The sequence below is a fragment of the Eurosta solidaginis genome, chromosome 4, assembly GCF_040869045.1.
Source record: "Eurosta solidaginis isolate ZX-2024a chromosome 4, ASM4086904v1, whole genome shotgun sequence".
NCBI classification, from domain to species: domain Eukaryota; kingdom Metazoa; phylum Arthropoda; class Insecta; order Diptera; family Tephritidae; genus Eurosta; species Eurosta solidaginis.
In genome coordinates this window covers 6,187,132-6,205,977 of record NC_090322.1, presented here as the reverse complement: position 1 = coordinate 6,205,977, position 18,846 = coordinate 6,187,132, and the positions used below count along the sequence as shown (strand labels likewise).

The 18,846-nt window shown below is 35.8% G+C and overlaps 1 protein-coding gene and 1 long non-coding RNA gene across 2 annotated transcripts in view; one reads left to right on the top strand and one right to left on the bottom strand.

The window, feature by feature from the left end:
- The window catches only part of LOC137248889 (synaptic vesicle glycoprotein 2B), a 100,868-nt gene extending 94,276 nt beyond the window's left edge, over positions 1-6,592 (bottom strand). The window contains exon 1 of the mRNA XM_067779862.1: positions 6,421-6,592. The gene's annotated coding sequence lies outside the window, so the exon portion shown is untranslated. The remainder of the gene's footprint in view (positions 1-6,420) is intronic.
- Positions 1-18,846, top strand: part of LOC137248896 (uncharacterized) — a 339,657-nt gene that overhangs the window by 319,950 nt on the left and 861 nt on the right. The gene's annotated exons all lie outside the window — the stretch shown is intronic.

The window sequence follows — 18,846 nt, the reverse complement described above, 5'->3', positions numbered from 1 at the left end:
AAATAAGTTTTTATATTACGTCGTATATTTTTATATAGTACATATTATATTCAAAAGTAGGTACATTATTTATATTCCTATTATTTTGTATCTATAATTTTTTTAATTTATTTATACAAAACACAATTTTATCACTTTTTTTTTTGTTGTACATACATACCGTGTTCTGTCGATTGCCGGCGTTTGCTGATGCAGTATTGCTTAGCAAATAACCGTAAATATTGCTGCGTATACGCTTATATTGTCAAAAAACATTTGGTACTGATTTTCTGTGGAACTGTACGAAATTTATTTGAAAACACACGCACACTGGCTGCTGCCGGTATCGAAAGCTTTCCACACATATGCCGCTTTGAATGCGGTATGCCGTTATGCGTTGTTATTGGTTTTGCGGCATTTCGTGCTGTTGCTTCTTGCGTGCTTAATCTCACTTTTTTTGAAAAGTGTACGATACTTTTGTTCCACACATAAATTTGAATTTGTTCCAAAAACTATAGTGATGAGAGAAATAATTGCATCTCCGAAACTTTTCCAACTCTATGTCAGAGAAAAAGAAGTGCATTGCAAGAAAAACATCCAATGCGCGTTATACTTCGGAGGAGAAGATTTAGGCCGAGCTTTTCCCCAAATTTGCGTCATTTTACTTTCTATTTTTTTCGGTCGGGGCGTGACCTATAGATGAATTTTTGCTTAAATACTTTGCATGGCAACACTGAGAGTGTTCGCCAAATTTCTACCAACCGCGCTTAGACTTTCTATATAATTTAAAATACCCTTTCCAAAGATTGATGCCGTTTTTTCGTGCCTTCAACCTAAGACCTTTGGTGTAGAGAGTGAACAACATTCGGGACTGTTAAAAACTACTTCAGGTAATGTATTACGGAATTTGGCAAACTTATTTCAGAAAAGTGCAAATTAAAATCAGAACGAGTTGTAAATGTTTTGAACGAAATTGCTTACGCTGTTTTGGACAGGCTCAATAAGATTGATTCTGAGCCAGCTATAACTACCGTCAGGCTATTGGCGGATGTTTGCAGTAGGCAAAACAAAACCACCGTACTGATTGGAATGTATTGAAAATGGCTTTTGGAAAAAGCGCTAAACGACGTGCAGAATGTCGCAGCGGGTTTTCCGGTAGTAGGCTGTTCTTTCTTGCTGCTGAAAGGGTATTCGGTACCATTCAAAAAGATATCAGAAAGGTGGAAGTTATAACGCAGCCCGTAACATATTTGGAGCAATTTTCAAAACCGATCTCAGGAATATGCAATTTTTCTTTTTGAAATACCAAGCGGTTTTGCTGAAGAGGTGCAAAACTGGAAGCGTCTCCATCAGCTAAAAAGCTTCTAAAGTGTCTTAAAGAAGGGACGCATCCTTCACATGAATGCTCCTAAAATCGTAGAGAGCGGTTTGCAACAGGTCAATTTGCTTAAACCTAGCGATGTTGATAAATTTCTTACAAAACACTTTGACTACACTTGGGCATCGCCAGAGAATATCTAAGTTTCATACAACTGTTTTACGAGGTGGGTTCAGAAAATAACGGGAATTTTTTAATTTCGCGGGTTTGGAGTGTCCAATTGTCACATGTCCCTGAAGTATGATATAATTTTCAGCTGAATTCATTGTTTACTTTGTCAGTGACAGCTGTTAAGGTTAGACGTGTTTTTATGAGGTCGTCGATTTTCGTTTGTTAAAAAAGTGGATCAAAGGATTTGTATAAAATTTTGCGTAAAGAATGAAGTAAAGTGTAACAAAGTGTGTAAAATATTAGCAAAGGCATACGGTGAGTCTGCAATGAGTAAAACAGTGGAGGCATTCTGGATCGCCAAGACCGAAAAAAGCTCGACAAGTGCGGCTTTTCATGGCTTTTGCACCACGTTAATGCACCTGCTCACACTTCATTGCTTGTTCGTGCATTTTTTGCCAAAAACAATACTGTAACGATGGCCCAGCCTGCATATTCGCCAGAACCTTGAAGCGCCGTCGTTTTACAAGCATAGATGCAATTAAACGCGCATCGAAGACTATCCCAAAGATCGAGTTTGAGAAGTGTTTCGAGGATTGGAAGAAGCGCTGGCACAAGTGCATATATCTAATGGGGACTATTTTGAAGGCGACAACATTAATGTAGATGAATAAATAAATATCTTTTTCAAAAAATGAAAATTCCTGTTATTTTCCGAACACACCTCGTATCTTATGAAATGTATTTGCCAGCTGAGGAAGAAAGATACTCCAGATTTCGAGTAACAGAAGCAGATGAAGAAGCATGTTGAGAGTTTATCGGTGAACTTCTTTCTATACTTGTATAATAAAGCACTCTGTAATCATATATATTATTTCTAATTGCTGTCTTTATGTACGGTTACCTTTTTCGCTGTTATTTGGAATCCAAATCTATAAATAAAGTTTTGGTTGTAAAAATGGAGATTCGGGCTATTAGCGAGCTTTGGCCAATTATGGTCGTAGTGTTTTTGTTTAGCTATATTTTATTAAAATAATTTGTTAAAAATAAACGATTGTGAGCACACAAATAAATCTATTTGTACTATGGCACTATTGTGAATATTTGCACTGCATTACCGACAGTTACTACTATACGCCAGATGGCATCGAAAGTAAGTTTTAATTGATTGACGGAACAGCTGATTTCTGTTGATATTTGATAAGAGACTTTTATATTGGTTGCGCAAGATGCGCACGGGTCCGGCTCGTATGTTTTAAATTACATGACATTGACTTTATGAATTTTCAATAGAATATTAGTAATTACTTTTATAGTATTTTCATTCGAATCGAACCGTTTAAATATCAAAACCGGAAATATTCAGTTGTCAGTATCAAATACGGCATTCTCCATACCTTTTTCCTTATTTGTCCAAAAACTGTTGAGAATTTAGGTGGTTTTGTTATATAATCCGATTTAGTCTCTTTTTTTCTGTACTAGAATTAATATTTCTAATGATATTCGAGAAAATAAATGCCTTTAGTTCTTTTTACGCTTTACTCGAAATTGGAAATGGTGGAGATTGCCGCCTTTGACTCCAGCCCCCTCATTTACATGTTTATGTGTAGTCATTAGCTATGGCGAAAAGATAAACAGAAACTCTACACATTAGGGTGGGTCGATTTGTATGGACGAAAGTTAACCGATATCGCGCCATCGATTTTGATAGGATTTGGGTTCAGGAAAAAAAGTCCCACTACGCATACCTAAAAAAATTATTTTCGAGCCTGCGAAATTTCATTTTTCTTACTTTTTTCGACTTTGATTTTCAAGGTTTTTTTTTTCATGAGCTACTAAAAAGTTTTCATTTGATTGTAAAATTTTCATGTATACCCTGTCCGACCCAAACATGTCCGCTAAAAACGTTGTGGATAAGAGTTTTTTGAAAAACTAAAAAATTTTTTTAGTAGGTCATGAAAAAAACCTTGGTAACGTTTTACTCGACGGTGCACCACCTAATTTTTATCAAAAAGTGGTATCAATAGACGCGTCCCGACCTCCGATTTTAGAATCCAAATGCGAAAATTTAAATTTTTATTTCTGTCAAAAGATATAAGCAAAAAATCGGATAAAATTTTTATCTAGTTGTTGTTTTTTGCCAGATTTGTTGTACGCACACAAACACTAATGCAGAAAGGTGTTCTGTGCGCAGGGTTATTTTTTAAATCCCGGCCGAAGGCCGCCAACGCAGAAAGGTGTTCTATGCAAAAAAACTATGAATCGGGCCCCATATTTCGGAGCATCTCGGGGTACTTTTACGGTTTTTTTTTAATTTCCGCTTTCGGATTTTAAAACAAGAGGTCGAGACGCGTCTTTTGATGCCACCTTTGATAATTTTTGATAAAAAGTAGGTGATGCACCCTCTTGTAAAACGTTACCAAGGTTTTTTTCATGAGCTACTAAAAATTTGATTAGTTTTTCAAAAGACTGTTATCCACAACATTTTTAGAGGACATTTTTGGGCCGGAAGGGTATATATGAAAAGTTTACAATCACATGAAAATTTTTTTAGTGGGTCGTGAAAAAACCCTTAAAACTCAATGTCGAAAAAAGTAAAAAAATGAAATTTCGCAGGCTCGAAAATTATTTTTTTGGGTATGCGTATTGGGACTTTCTTTCCTGAGCCCAAATCCTATCGAAAAATCGATGGCGCGATATCTGTTAATAAATCCACCCAGTCTACTACACATTCTAAGGCCCCTGACAATGTCACATGTCCGCCCCCGTTGAAAGACACGTTTCATTCGGTTTGTTTATCATTTTTGCGAGCGAGTATATACATACGACCATGCCATGCATACATACGCACATATTATTAAATGAGCATGAAAGTAATGAAATAAATAAATGTTTAAGTATGCGCACATACAATCCACGTATGTATTTACCAATACATACCTACACGTATATATATATATATATATATATATATATATATATATATGTGCGCGTAGTGCTTTATCTAATAAAATAAGCAAGCGCGGTTATTCCTCGTGTTCCCATGAAACGTGAACCAGATACGGATAGAGATTTAACATGCAAATGCAACAACAATGTGATCCATATTCCTCGTGTTCCAATGATCTTGTGAACCATATGGATCACATTGTTGTTGCATTTGCATGTTAAATCTCTATCCGTATCTGGTTCACGTTTCATTGGAACACGAGGAGAAAGAACTTAAATTTGTATTGTAATTTTTTTTATCACAAAACCTAAATAAAATATTTACATTCTAGTGAAAAGTAATAAATCAAAGCTCAGAGGGCAAAGAGAACATTGAAGCAACAAGTTGTTGACACATGGCCGACAGCTGATGAGCTGTTGGCTGAGGCTGACAATTGAGCGACTGCTGTTTGTTAGAGTAAAAATATTTGCATAAACGCAACAAGGCGGTGCAACATGGCGTATGAGTAACCGAACTGCATAATCAAAGTGACAGTTGCTTGGAGAGTTGGACAAGTTTTCTCCTGAATTTTTATTAGCCCAATGCATGTGCTCATGTTTTTATGGCACTTAAGATATGCGAGGAAGCGTGGTGAACGAAATATTTGTATAAATTAGTATACAAAGTGTGTGTATGTATTTACATATGTACATACTTTATTTCGCTTATGTCTACTAGTCAGTCAAACTTCCTGCACGGCCAGCATTCGAATGTCCTTCAAATTTGCGAGATACGTATTAGCAGATGAAGTTTCACTCATCATAAGTTGTCTACCAACAATCAGCTCTCTGATGGAAAACTTTCCCGACAGGATCAATTCATTTCATTCTACACATTCCGCCTGTAGACCTAATCGCTAAAAATATAGCGTTAGCAATTGCAACAAGGCTTAAGGCATCAGGCAGCTTGAGTGCAGTCCGTATGACCATAGCAGTATAGGGCCATCTGATATATTTCGAACGTGCTTGAGCTTCGAGAGAGATCTTGTGACCGCAATAGAGCCGGAGGATTGGTGCGAGGATGCGGAAATACCACAATGTACTATACACGTGTATGTCGATGGTTCCAAATTAACGCAAAGAGTCGGGTCTGCTGTTTACTGTGTCGATCCATTAGATCCTACAGGCTGCCAGATCACTGCAGTATCTTTCAGTCTAAAATTGTAGCCACAAAGAAAGCAGCAGAAAATCTGGAGGAAGCGTGCTTGAGCTGCAGTCGCATCAAGAGAATGCAAAGAAGCATTTCGGAAACTACGCTCAGGCCGAACCATACACCTATACTGGTTTGCCGGTCAGAAAAGGATAGAAGTTTACGAAAAGGCCGATGAGTTCTCAAAAGAGGGTGCAGCACTTGATGAATCGACGGGAGACGTTTGAATCCGTTTAGGAGAAATAAAAAAGAGACAAGAGTTGCATATGATTCATAAGGCAGTAAAGGCGTGGGCAGAAGCGCGGGGTTGCAAAATTTCTAAGATCATGTGCATTTCCTACAAGTTTAGACTAACAAAGCTGCTCATATCACAGAAGAGACAAGCTTTAAGGCTCACGATGGGCATACTAACTGCACTCTGCCTTCTGGTGTCACAGTCTTATAAGTTAGGCCTAGTCCGTAACAGCAGATTTGAGAAGTGCGAGCTGCAGAAAAAAGGCAGAATTGCAAGATCTCGAGGCAGCAATTAAGCTAGATCCGAGAAACTTTTAGTATTTACCCAGAGAATGGAATTAATCTATAACATTAGTCTTGGTACATAATTGGGGGTTTTCCCCTTTGCACATGTTTACTGGCGGGCCAGTTTAACCTTACCTAATCTTCGTCTCTAACGAAACCCGGAACCAGTAAATCCGATTAATATTCTAGGATTTTTTATAAAAAGTTGCTAAAAATTTTGCTGATCTCGCATGATAAACGATCAGAATACCCAATATCTCTCTTTCCTTCCCCCTTACGTAATTTATTGTTTACCTACCTTTTGGATAATTCAATTTGACAATCCAGTGTTGTGTAGTCGCCGTTAGCGAGCAGGTAGCAGCCGCAGCAACGTGCACGCTGGCGCTGTTGTTGCCTTTGTGGTTGTAGTTGTTGTTGCTGTAGTTGGGGTCGCTCGCCAATAATGTACGTATTATGCACTTTGATATCTCGTTTATTGTTGTTGTTGTTGTGTGTGTCGTTGTAGCGACAGGTAGCGTTGTATGACAAGCGGCAGCGGCGGTGGCAGTTTTGCGTATCATAAATTCCACTACACAATGTTTCCATTCAAAAAAGAAAATGAACGGCGCCGTTGATTAGTCAATTGATGCTGAAGCAAATGAAGATTAAGAACAAGATGAAGTTTGAAGTAGAGGTATCTATGGGGTACCTCACAACGTCGCAGCTATTGATGTGGTGTTGTTGTTGTTTTTTTTTATTAAGTTGTGAAAATTTACGTGAATTGTTAATAATAAAAGTGAATTGGAACGTAACTGCGTGCTCGTATCGAAATATATATATGTATATATAATATATAGAAACCGACCGACCAACCGAGTGCGCATTCGATTACAAAAACGACAACGTAATAACGCTTTTTTATGCTGGTTTTTGATTGAGTTTACGTGCTTTTCTTTAGCAATTTAAACTTTTCGCTTGTTATCTTAAAAAATTATTACTTTATGTTGTTGTTGCTGTTGTTGTTTTGTTTTTGTGTTGTATATTTATTTACTTATATTGTTGTTGTATGTGTTTGCAACAATGTTATTTTATATGTTATTGTTACATTTATTATTTTTAATTCTATTATGTGTTGGTCTTCTGCTTTATTTTTTGTATCTGCAACAACTAATTTATTATGTTTTGTGCGGTTGAACTTCCGTTTCGCTGATTATTTAGTTAGCTGACTTCATAGGAAATGTAGTTGTTGCTTCAATGCGGTTTTCTAAGTGAATCAATTGCTTTTTGTATTTCCATTTTATTTTTTTATTTGGTAATTTTTATTCGACAGTTCAGCGATTCGAACGTTAGCAGAAGGTGTATAATGTATCAGGAATTTCCCAGAATTCGTTACAATATTTTCAGCCACAGCTTCCTCTTTTCACAGAATAAGAATCCGGAAATGAAAAAGAAATTTTATTCAAATGTAAGACATTTTTTACTTCATCGTTTCACAGAACAAGAATTGTGCCCTGCCATAGCTACGCAGACAAATTAATTAATTTCGAAGATTGCTAAATCTTCATCGTCTGTACGCTCTATGTGGCTGAAAATATTGTAACGAATTCTGGGAAATTCCTGATACATTATACACCTTCTGCTAACGTTCGATCGCTAAACTGTCGAATAAATAACTCCGATATTTTGTATTGCAAAATTGTCTTTATTACACTACTTTGGTAGTAGTACAATTACAAGTATACTTCACTAATAGCGTGTTTAAATCAAACGGATTCTGATTCCTCAGCGGGCGCTGATTTTATAATCTCGGTTACCTCGTTCGCCCATTTCTCCTAAGTTCTAGACGTTTCACGAACATGCCTTCTAGAACAGTCGTATCTCATGCTTGGTTATTTAGCTATATACATATATTAAGGTGGAGTGAATTTTTTTTTTCAAAATCGCTTTTGGCTGACCAGAAATAAGGTTGAAAATTTTTATTTCACTCATCGTATGTTTAGAGGTGCCCCAACGCAACTAAACTTTGAAAAAGACGGTGGGTACAAATTATTATTATTTTTTTTTTTTGTCACTGATTTACTTTCGCTTTTTGTTATTGTGCTCATTGATTTCAAAGCCTACTGATTTTCATGACCTACTATGTGCCTGTAAAGCTCTTACTTAGACGCCAGATGCTCAGGCCTGTACATCCCGAACTGATCCATCAGAGAGCTGATTGTTGTTAGGCATCTGCCGCTTATTATGACTGCAACGTCATCTGATATGCAGTTTGACTGGTCCTCCCGCGAGGCGCATAAGCAATTGGCTGGTAACCAGCGTCACCAATACTGTGGACGCCGCTAAAACCCCACCTTGCGGTGCTACTCTGTTTACAGGTTTTGTTGCCTAGACCACATTGCGACGTGATTACTCTGCAGCTTAACATCGAGCTGATCCATTTTTTAAAAGCGGGATGAACTTTAATTGAGTTGACTCCGTGTTTACTCGTTTCGAGATGTTGTTTATGGCCACCCTATGCAATGCAGTATCGAATGACTTGCCTTTGATGTAAGTCTGTTGTGCTGAAAAGATTAACACCATATTTGATGTCCGCCCAGACATTTTTTCAATGAAACCCTCTGCGACCTGGCGATTTCACGTTTAAAGATCCACAACAGATCTCTATATTCGTCCCAGCACTCCTCGTTTTTCACTTCTGCCAACCTAAGAATCTCTTTTACTTGCCCTGTAAAAAGAATCAACTCCTTACTTCACAATGGTGGCTTTAATTTCCCTTGGAATCTTTTCAGAGTTGTTGCACTCCTCCAACTCCTAACGGTAGTAACCTCTTTTGGCTGCCAAGTCTTCCTGATACACATTTCTGAAATTTGTACCAGTCCGTTACCAATAAGTTGGTTGAAGTCAGCAAATAAAATAACCACTTAATTTATCATTTTCAATGAATATAACCAAAACTTTTTATTAAATCGCATTTATTTGTCGATAATACCATAAAAATATCGTCATTTCAACTGCTGAGACGTGAACTGGGGCATTTAAACAAAAAATTCTGTAATGGGGCTTTCAGCCGAGATAGGTCGATGTTCCACTCAAACGTCATATATGTAATACTCCGTTATTGCTACAATAGCAATGAGTTTTTAATTAACGAAATATTTTGATTGTAGCAGTTAAAGTTTTACAATAAAAAATAATAATTTAGGTAAATCTCGTCACGGAAACTAAAAACGAAAACATTTTAATAGAAATATGTATATCAACACTGATGGTTGCGAGTGTCCCCTTTCTGTGCTATTTATTAAGAAGTATTATTATAATTTTATGACACATCTGTACATCTCGTCACATGTATTATATAATTGAAAGCAGTACTTCTAACAGATAAATCTGTATATAAGGGCGAACCATCGAAATTAGATCCTGCCACAGCACAAAGAGCTCCCTTCACAACGCCCGGTGCTCCAGAATCTACTAAACGTGTTGAACGAACTCCACAAAGCCTTGTACTTTTACAATTGTGCCCATACAAATAACGATCACAACAATGCATTTTTCCAATAGTTTCGACAGTAGATTCGATAGTATCACTAACTTGAATTTGCATCCCCCGTTGTAATGTACTTTTGCAAAGTTCTATTGTTCCTATTGTAGGATCTTGGTGAAAGGAGGACAACACTTTAATTATACCTATATCCACTTTTTGCACAACCGAGCCAAAAAATTTAGAAAAAGGAACGCGAACTTGCCGTCCTTCCCCCTTTCCAGCTATAACTGTGAGTTGTTGCTGTTCTTTCTCCTCCACGCACTCTTCAGCTGTAACCACGTATTCCATAGTAACCAATGATCCTACGCAAACATATTCGTCGTCTCGATGTATTGCCACTACATATGATTTAGCCTCTGTATTCACAGAACTGCTAGAACTGCTGAAAACGCTAGACTTGCTAGAACGGCTAGAACTGCTACTTCCAACGCGGAATTCCGCATTTGTGTAGGTGTAATGGAAGTCAACCGCGACCAACAGGAGTACGAAATAATTTCTTAAACTCATTTTAGATTTTACTTTTTGAGACGCTGGTTAAATATTGAGTATGTCAAGATAGGTTTGGTGGGCGCTATTTATACATTAGTGGATTGTGCGAATAAAAAACAAGTAGAAACCTCTAGATTTCTGGAAATGGGCACAGATCAAATATTTGGCTGTTTTCAAAAGAAAATTTCAATGTGACTTGTTTATATATTTACACAGCTTAATTGTGCTATTGAATTGAGAAAGGCTATGTGATATAATGTTTGTATTTTTAATGAATAAACACTAATTCGTTTTATCTGTTTCCAAACTGCTAATTTGTCTATTTTATACCGTCACAAAACCAGAGTTGGGAGCAGTGCACCAAGTTTTGAGCAGCAACATTGTTCGAAGCTAAGTGGGCTTGCATAATCATGGTCCTGGGTTAAATGTTAATTAGACGTTAATTTGTTGTGGATTTAAACGTCTGTTCATCCTTGCTATATTCGTACAATTTAGTGATTTCTATAGCAATTTCACATAGAGGGCTAATGAAATAATTAGCTAAGTCTTCTACATAAAAGCCATTAATAAACCCAATGTCCCATACCAAATAAAAATTCTTAATTATCTCATTATTGCTTTATTGAGTGCCTAATGGAGTCAAAAATCTAGACGATCTTGTGGTCGTTATTTATACATTAGTGGATTGTGTGAATAAAACACAAGTAGAAACTTCTAGATTTCAGAAAATGGGCACAAAACAAATATTTGGCTATTTTCAAATTTATAATAATTTAATTTCGGTTGAATTAACCAATAATTCGGTTGATTTAACAAACTTTTTTTTTCGTGTGCATCGGTTGAGAGCTTTGGACGCTAAATTCGTTTAACATTTGGAATGAAGAATAAACCTCTTAAGTTTAGTGTTAACTAAGAAAATGATTGGATTATATCGCCATCTATAGTAAATTTTTGATTTTATAATCCTCACATGCATATACATAACAGTTTAGAGAAGCTTGGAGCTCTTGAAAAGATAAGAAGCGTTTAATTGTTATGTTGTTTATGTGAATAATCTGACTATTTGTTTACCTTTATATTATGTCGCTTTCATGTTTGTCCCCTCATTTCCATAGGAATTTTTGACCCACGGAAAAGTCTTTTTCGGTAACTTCCCGTTGAGCTAGACACTTGATACTTAGAACATAGTTCAGATCTGTGAGACATTACAATGCAAGTGGGTGGCGCGGGGATCGAGATATACAGAAAATTTATTTTAAAATAAAAATTTTGCGATCGACTTTTAACTAACTTCTCGGTGATCCAGAGACCTGAAACTTAGCACATAGTTTGCGAGTCGATGGCACTACAATTCGTGGAAAACAAAATGCCACCAGGTGGCACACGAATCGAGATAAACGAAAATCCCTGAAAAAACGAAGGGAATCTTGCGATCAATTTTTAAGTAACTTCCCGGTGAGATAGAGACTTGAAACTTGGGTTGTGAGTCAAAACCCGGTGAAAATGCAACATTTGATCAAAAAAATTTCGCTAGGTGGCGCATGGATCGAGATATTAAGAAAATTAGTTTTGAATTGGGAATCTTTCAATCCATTTTTAACTAACTTCCCGGTGATCTAGAGACTTGAAACTTGGCACACAGATCCAGGGTTGGGGAAAATACAATATACAGAAAACAAAATTCCGCTAGATGGCGCGCTAAGTGAGATAACTACAAAACCTTGAAAAACGAGGGGAGTCTTGCAATCGATTTTTCAGTAACTTCCCGGTGAGCTGGAGATATAAAACTTGAGCCGTAAGTCAGAACCCAGTGACAATGTAATATTTTATCAAAAAAAAATTCTGCTAGGTGGCGCATGCATCGTGATATTAGGAAAATTAATTTTAAATTGGGAATCTTTCAACCCATTTTTAACTAACTTCCCGGAGACTTGTAACTTAGCACATAGTTCGAGACCCGTTGACAATACAATTTGTGGAAAACAAAGTTCCGCTGGGTGGCGTGCTAATTGAGATAACTACAAATCCCTGAAAAACGAGGGGAATCTTGCGATTGATTTTTGAGTAATTTGCCGGTTAGCTAGGGATTTGAAACTTGGGCCGTGGGTCAGAACCCGGTGGCAATGCAACATTTGATCAAAAAAAATCGCTGGGTGGCACGCGGATCGAGATAGTAAGAAAAATAATTTTAATTTCGGAATCTTTCAATCCATTTTTAACTAACTTCCCGGTTACCTAGACACTTGAAACTTGGCACATAGTTAGAGGCCTGGTGACAATACAACTTATAGAAAACAAAGTTCCTCTAGGTGGCGCGCTAGTCAAGATAACTGCAAATCCTTTAAAAACGGGGGGGAATTTTGCCATCGATTTTCGAGTAACTTCCCGTTGAGCTAGAGACATGAAACTTGGGCCGTAAGCCAGAACCCGGTGACAATGCAATATTTTATCAAAAAAATTCCGCTCAGAGGCGCGTGGACAAACGAGGTGGAATTCTCTTGTTATGATGCACATTCACCAGCAATGAAAATTCACCACATCATCAATTGTGTTGAACTTACTTCTAGAGCTTACGATTTCTCGAACATGTTCGAAAGGAGATTTCTCGCGAGTACTGCCTTCTCGCGAGATTCTCGAATCTCGAATTACTCGAAAGGCTCGCGAGATTCTCGAATTACTCGGAAGGCTCGCGAAATTCTTAAATCTCGAATTACTCGTAAGGCTCGCGACATTCAACTTAATCGATTCATTGGCTGTTTTATGTAGAGCTTACGATTTCTTCTAGAGCACAAGCAAAAATGTCCGCAAAACCACAAATAAAAAACCTCGCGAGAAGCCGTGTTCTTGATGTCGCGTTGAAAAATAAAATATTGCGAACAAAATTATATGTATAATAAAAATTTTTTGAGTTAAATATCATTGAAGCAATATAATCAACAAAAAAGTCACAAGTAAAAAAAACCAAGTGTATAAATACTGTCCATACAGCGACTAAGTAAGAATGTCGAGAAGCTCGCGAGATTTACGAGTACTTCGATACACGAGAATATCGCGAGAATTCGAGTTCTCGATTTCTCGGGTCTCGAAAATCTCGCTTGTGTTCGAGAAGGAATCGTAAGCTCTACTTACTTCCTCAACAATTGTGATCATATTCACCAACAACGATTGCTTTGCACTATTCGGCTACGCCAATTATGAGAATAATCGCCAACAAGAATCATTCACCACATTCATCCTCTTTGTTCAACTCACCCGCTTCACCAATATCAATAACATCGAACAGCTATAATAATTCAACGATTTATATGTAGCACACATACATCTTTCTACAGTCACCTAAGCCGAATAAAGCTATAGACGTAGTACGTCCGAGCAACCCAAAGAACGGCGTTAGGAATTACTTATATTACTAATCAAAGTTGCAATTGCCTTTTTGTAGGCAGTACTAAAAAACTGAAAATAAAAAGATGATAAAAAAATTTTAAGGACTACCTTTATATGAATGGACCAAAAAATTTGAGGCCATTTTTCCTTTAATACAGACATAGTCTTGTTGAATTTTGACTAAAAAACATTAACAATAGCTTTTGTAAAAGAATTTTGTGATTTAAAACTATAAAGGTGGAACGCAATCTTTCAATTTAAGGCAAACCATGTACTAGGAATTAACTCATTGATTATTTAAAATTTAAATAATTATAATTTTAAATCCCAAAATTGTTTTACAAAAGCTATTGTTAATGTTTTTTAGTCAAAATTCAACAAGACTATGTCTGTATTAAAGCAAAAATCGCCTTCTATTTTTTGGTCCACTTATATAAAGGTAGTCCTTAAAATTTTTTTATCATCTTTTTATTTAGATTTTTTTAAATTAAAGAACTACAAACTTTCGTCAATCGTGAAAAATCACACAAAAAAATGCTACAAAGGCAATCGGTTTTTAGTTAAAAAGAAAAAAAACTTTTTACGCACCAACCAATATAGCAAGTGTATTCTAGTCATCGCTTAAAAATATCTTATCCAGACTTCATTTATCCAAGTCAATTTCTAAATTGCTTATAAAATTTCCACGCATAAAATTGAATCGCGTTTCAAGTATGTATTATTTACATTAATATTTGTATCAGTGACGTCATTCAACATAAATTGAAATGAATTTGTATTTTACATTGAACTCCTCATATTTATACGATTCAGTTCAATTTAATGCGCTGAAGCTGCTGCCGTTGAGAGTGAACGAATTTCAATTAAAAACTCAAACGAAAGCAGCGAAAATGTAAGACAATCAAAAACAAGTAAGGAAGGCTAAGTTAGGGTGTAACCGAACATTACATACTCAGCTGAGAGCTTTGGAGACAAAATAAGGGAAAATCACCATTTAGCAAAATGAACCTAGGGTAACCTGGAATGTGTTTGTATCACATGTGTGTCAAAATGAAAGGTGTTAATGATTATTTCAAACGTAGTGGGCCTCAGTTCTATAGGTGGACGCCTTTTCGAGATATCGCAATAAGGGTGGACCAGGGGTGACTCTAGAATGTGTTTGTACGATATGGGTATCTAAAGGTGTCCAACTTGCTCGAGTTTACAACCTTTGTATCCAACAGTTTTAAGACTAATTGTGATAAAGTTTGTTATTCTATACTTTGATAAAGTTTCTCATTCTATACTTTTACTCAAACTTGATCGGTTAGGATTTCCTCCTTTGTTTCTATCTTGGGTTTCTTCTTATGTGAAGGAAAGAAAACAAACAGTTATATTTAATAATTGTCGGTATCGGTTCATAAACGTAACTTCTGGTGTTCCTCAAGGCAGCCATCTTGGTCCGGTTTTGTTCCTCTTGTTCATTAATGACCTTCCTTGTGTTTTGAAGAGCTGCAAGCCGTTGATTTACGCTGATGATGTCAAACTTGTAATGCCTATCCGCTCACCCGTGGATAGGGCATGTCTTCAGGCTGATCTGAATAGTCTTGGTGACTGGTGTAATGTAAACGCGATGTCACTAAACCTACCTAAATGTAAGTTCATGTGTTTTACAAGGAAGTCCTTCCAATCCCATGATTATGTTATTGGCGACTATGTAATCAAGCAAGTCACTAAGTTTATTGATTTAGGCGTTACTATGGACCCAAAACTCGATTTTAAACTTCATATTGAAACTTGCGTGAATAGCGCTAATGGTACTTTGGCCTTTGTTAAACGTTGGTCTAAAGAATTTAATGACCCATACGTTACAAAAACTCTTTTTACATCATTGGTCAGACCTACTTTGGAATATGCTTCAATAATTTGGAATCCGCGTTATCAGGTTCATTCTGACAAGCTGGAATCGGTCCAATTTTTGCTTTTCGCTTTAAAACACTTACCATGGGACCCTTCTAAAAAAGCAGGGAGATGCTTGGCGTCTTATTTATTGTTAAATTAATAAGAGGGTCAATAAATAGTTCATTTTTGCTTGGCGAAATTAAGTTTAACGTTCCTATTAGGCCATCTAGACATTTCCAATCAATTTTTGTAGCTACATGCAGGTCGAATTATGAAATGCACCAACCACTTCACTGTTTATGTCGTGATTTTAATAAACACTGTAAAATTTAGACGTCAGCGACTCGTTTCTTGGTATTAAAAAATACCTTTTAACTACATTAAATTTGTAATTCGAAATGAAGCAAACAACGCTAAACCGTGATATACTGTTCAACCCTCTGTTTCAAATTTGAAGCACCAGTTACTTGAAACTTGTTTGCAAAATTGCGTAGTGATCATTATTTTTATATGTAATGAAATTCTGTATAAATTCTATTCTGTATATATTTTATCTACTATTACTTTGCTTTATTGTCAATTTCATAAATTATTATTTACTAGCTCCTTCATGAGTACATTTTAACACATTTACAACATTCTATCTTTTGCTTACTTCTAAGTCTTTAATTGAAATTGTCAAGCGTTTGATTCAATACTGTTTAAATATTACTTTAAAATTGATGACTGCTTATGTTGTTTATATCATGTATTACATCTGAGATTTAAGTGCCGGTATATTTGGTCTGTGTAATTGTTTAATTTGTAGACTGATAAATAAATAAATAAATAAATAAATAAATAAATAAATAATTAAAAGTATTAATGAGGTTTTTAAAAGGGAGTGTCCCTTAGTTGTATATGTGAAGGCGTTTTCGAGATATCGACCAAAATTTGGACCAGGGTGACCCAGAACATCTTCTGTCGGGTACCGCTAATTTATTTATATATGTCATACCACGAACAGTATTCCTGCCAAGATTCCAAGGGCTTTTGATTTCGCCCTGCAGATTTTTTTCATTTTCTTCTATTTAATATGGTAGGTGTCACACCCATTTTACAAAGTTTTTTCTAAAGTTATATTTTGCGTCAATAAACCAATCCATTTGCCATGTTTCATCTCTTTTTTCATATTTGGTACAGAATTATGGCATTTTTTTCATTTTTCGTAATTTTCAATATCAAGTGGGCGTGGTCATAGTCGGATTTCGGCCACATTTTATACCAAGATAAAATGACTTCCGATAAGTACGTGAACTAAGTTTAGTTAAGATATATCGTTTTTGCGCAAGTTATCGTGTTAACGGCCGAGCGGAGGGACAGATGGTCGACTGTGTATAAAAACCATTTTCACAGAAAACTGTTATCGTCATGAATCTATGTCCCTACCAAATTTCACAAGAATTTGTAAATTTTTGTTCGACTTATGGCATTAAAAGTATTCTAGACGAAGTAAATGAAAAAGGACGGAGTTACGCTCATTTTGAAATTTTATTTTATCTTTGTATTTTGTTGCACCATATCATTACTGGAGTCGAATTTTGACATAATTTACTTTTATACTGTAAAGATATTAAATTTTTTGTTAAAATTTGACTTAAAAAATTTTTTTTTTTAAAAGTGGGCGTTTTCGACATCCGATTTCGCTAATTTTTATTTAGCACACATATAGTAATAGGAGTAACGTGCCTACCAAATTTCATCATGATATCTTCACTTATATTTTATTTTTTATTTTATTATCTTCAACGACTGCCAAATTACAGCTTGCAAAACTTTTAAATTACCTTCTTTTAAAAGTGGGCGGTGCCACGCCCATTGTCCAAAATTTTTCTAATTTTCTATTTTGCGTCATAAGGTCAACGCACCTACCAAGTTTCATCGCTTTATCCGTCTTTGGTAATGAATTATCGCACTTTTTCGGTTTTTCGAAATTTTCGATATCGAAAAAGTGGGCGTGGTTGTAGTCCGACTTTGTTCATTTTAAATAGCGATCTGAGATGAGCGCCCAGGAACCTACATACCAAATTTCATCGAGATACCTCAAAATTTACTCAAGCTATCGTGTTTACAGACGGACGGACGGATATGGCTAAATGAATTTCTTTTTTCACCCAGATCACTTTAATATATAGAAGTCTATATCTATCTCGATTAGTTTATGCCATTACGGATTACCGTTATGCGAACAAAGTTAATATACTCTGTGAGCTCTGCTCAGCTGGGTATAATTAGGCATGCAAAAATATTAAGCGACTTCAAGTTTGTTATTTACTTATTTATTTTCTTTTTTTGTTACACAATTTGTTAGTCTAAAATTATTATACAATTTAATTGAGCTTTCAACTATTCCAACAGCTCCAAGCTTGCGCTTTTTTATCCATTTAAAATTTTATATTCCGTATGCAATATTTATTCTTTTATTCTAACAACAATTGTGTTTCATTAAAGCCACTTAATTGATAATCGTTTTTAAATTGTTTATTTGCTTTTTATGGTTTCTTACTTTTCGCTTACACTGTCATTCTTATTTTTATTGGTTAAGTAATATTTCTATTAGCTGCGTGTATGTGGGTGGGTGGGTATGTTGTTGTTTCCATTAGCTTTAGCAAAATATTTCTCAGCAAATTTTATCACTTCTCTGCGAATGAAATAGGACACCCATTTACACGGCTAATTCTTTTAAACAGCATTTGAGAAGTAAACAAAAATCACTTTTTCACAAATCTGGCATTAGGGTGCGTCTTATTTATATGACACAATTTGTTCGTTAACCTCTTATCTTAAAGCTTTTCTTAGGTCATAAGAACTTGGTATGTGTTATTTTTTGTTGAATAAGCATAGAACAATAAACTGATTTAAAATAACATGCCAGTTTCAGATTCGAGTTTAGTCTCATTCCATAAAATGAAATTTTTTTGCGCACTGCTTTGATTTTTAAAAATTTGTTTTTTCAATTACCCGATGAACAATCAATCAACGATATGTATCCAGCGTTAATATAAGTTAGGAAGCTGCTTATGAAACACTATATGGAGGCTGGAGTTTTGATACCTCGTATATTTGACAACTGCTGGGGTATTTCACCAAGCTTCGTATGAAATGATTAAACAGATTCCATTCTATGGAGCACATTGACATTGCAAATACTGCCAAAAAGCTGAAAAGTGTGAGGTAAGTGACATTGGTTTGAGTCAGCGAAGTTCTTCGTGAAAAAATGTCAACAGCAAGGTCTCCAAACAATTGCCTTATCATGCGATAAGTTTAGATTTTGCTTTTTAAGTACAATGAGAGAAAGTGTAGAAAGATAATAATTAAATGGGTGTAAGTGATTTTTAGCCAAGAGTCTTGCCTTTATTTGAATAGTTTGTATAGTAAGTAGAAAGCTCGATCCCATTTCATGCATCC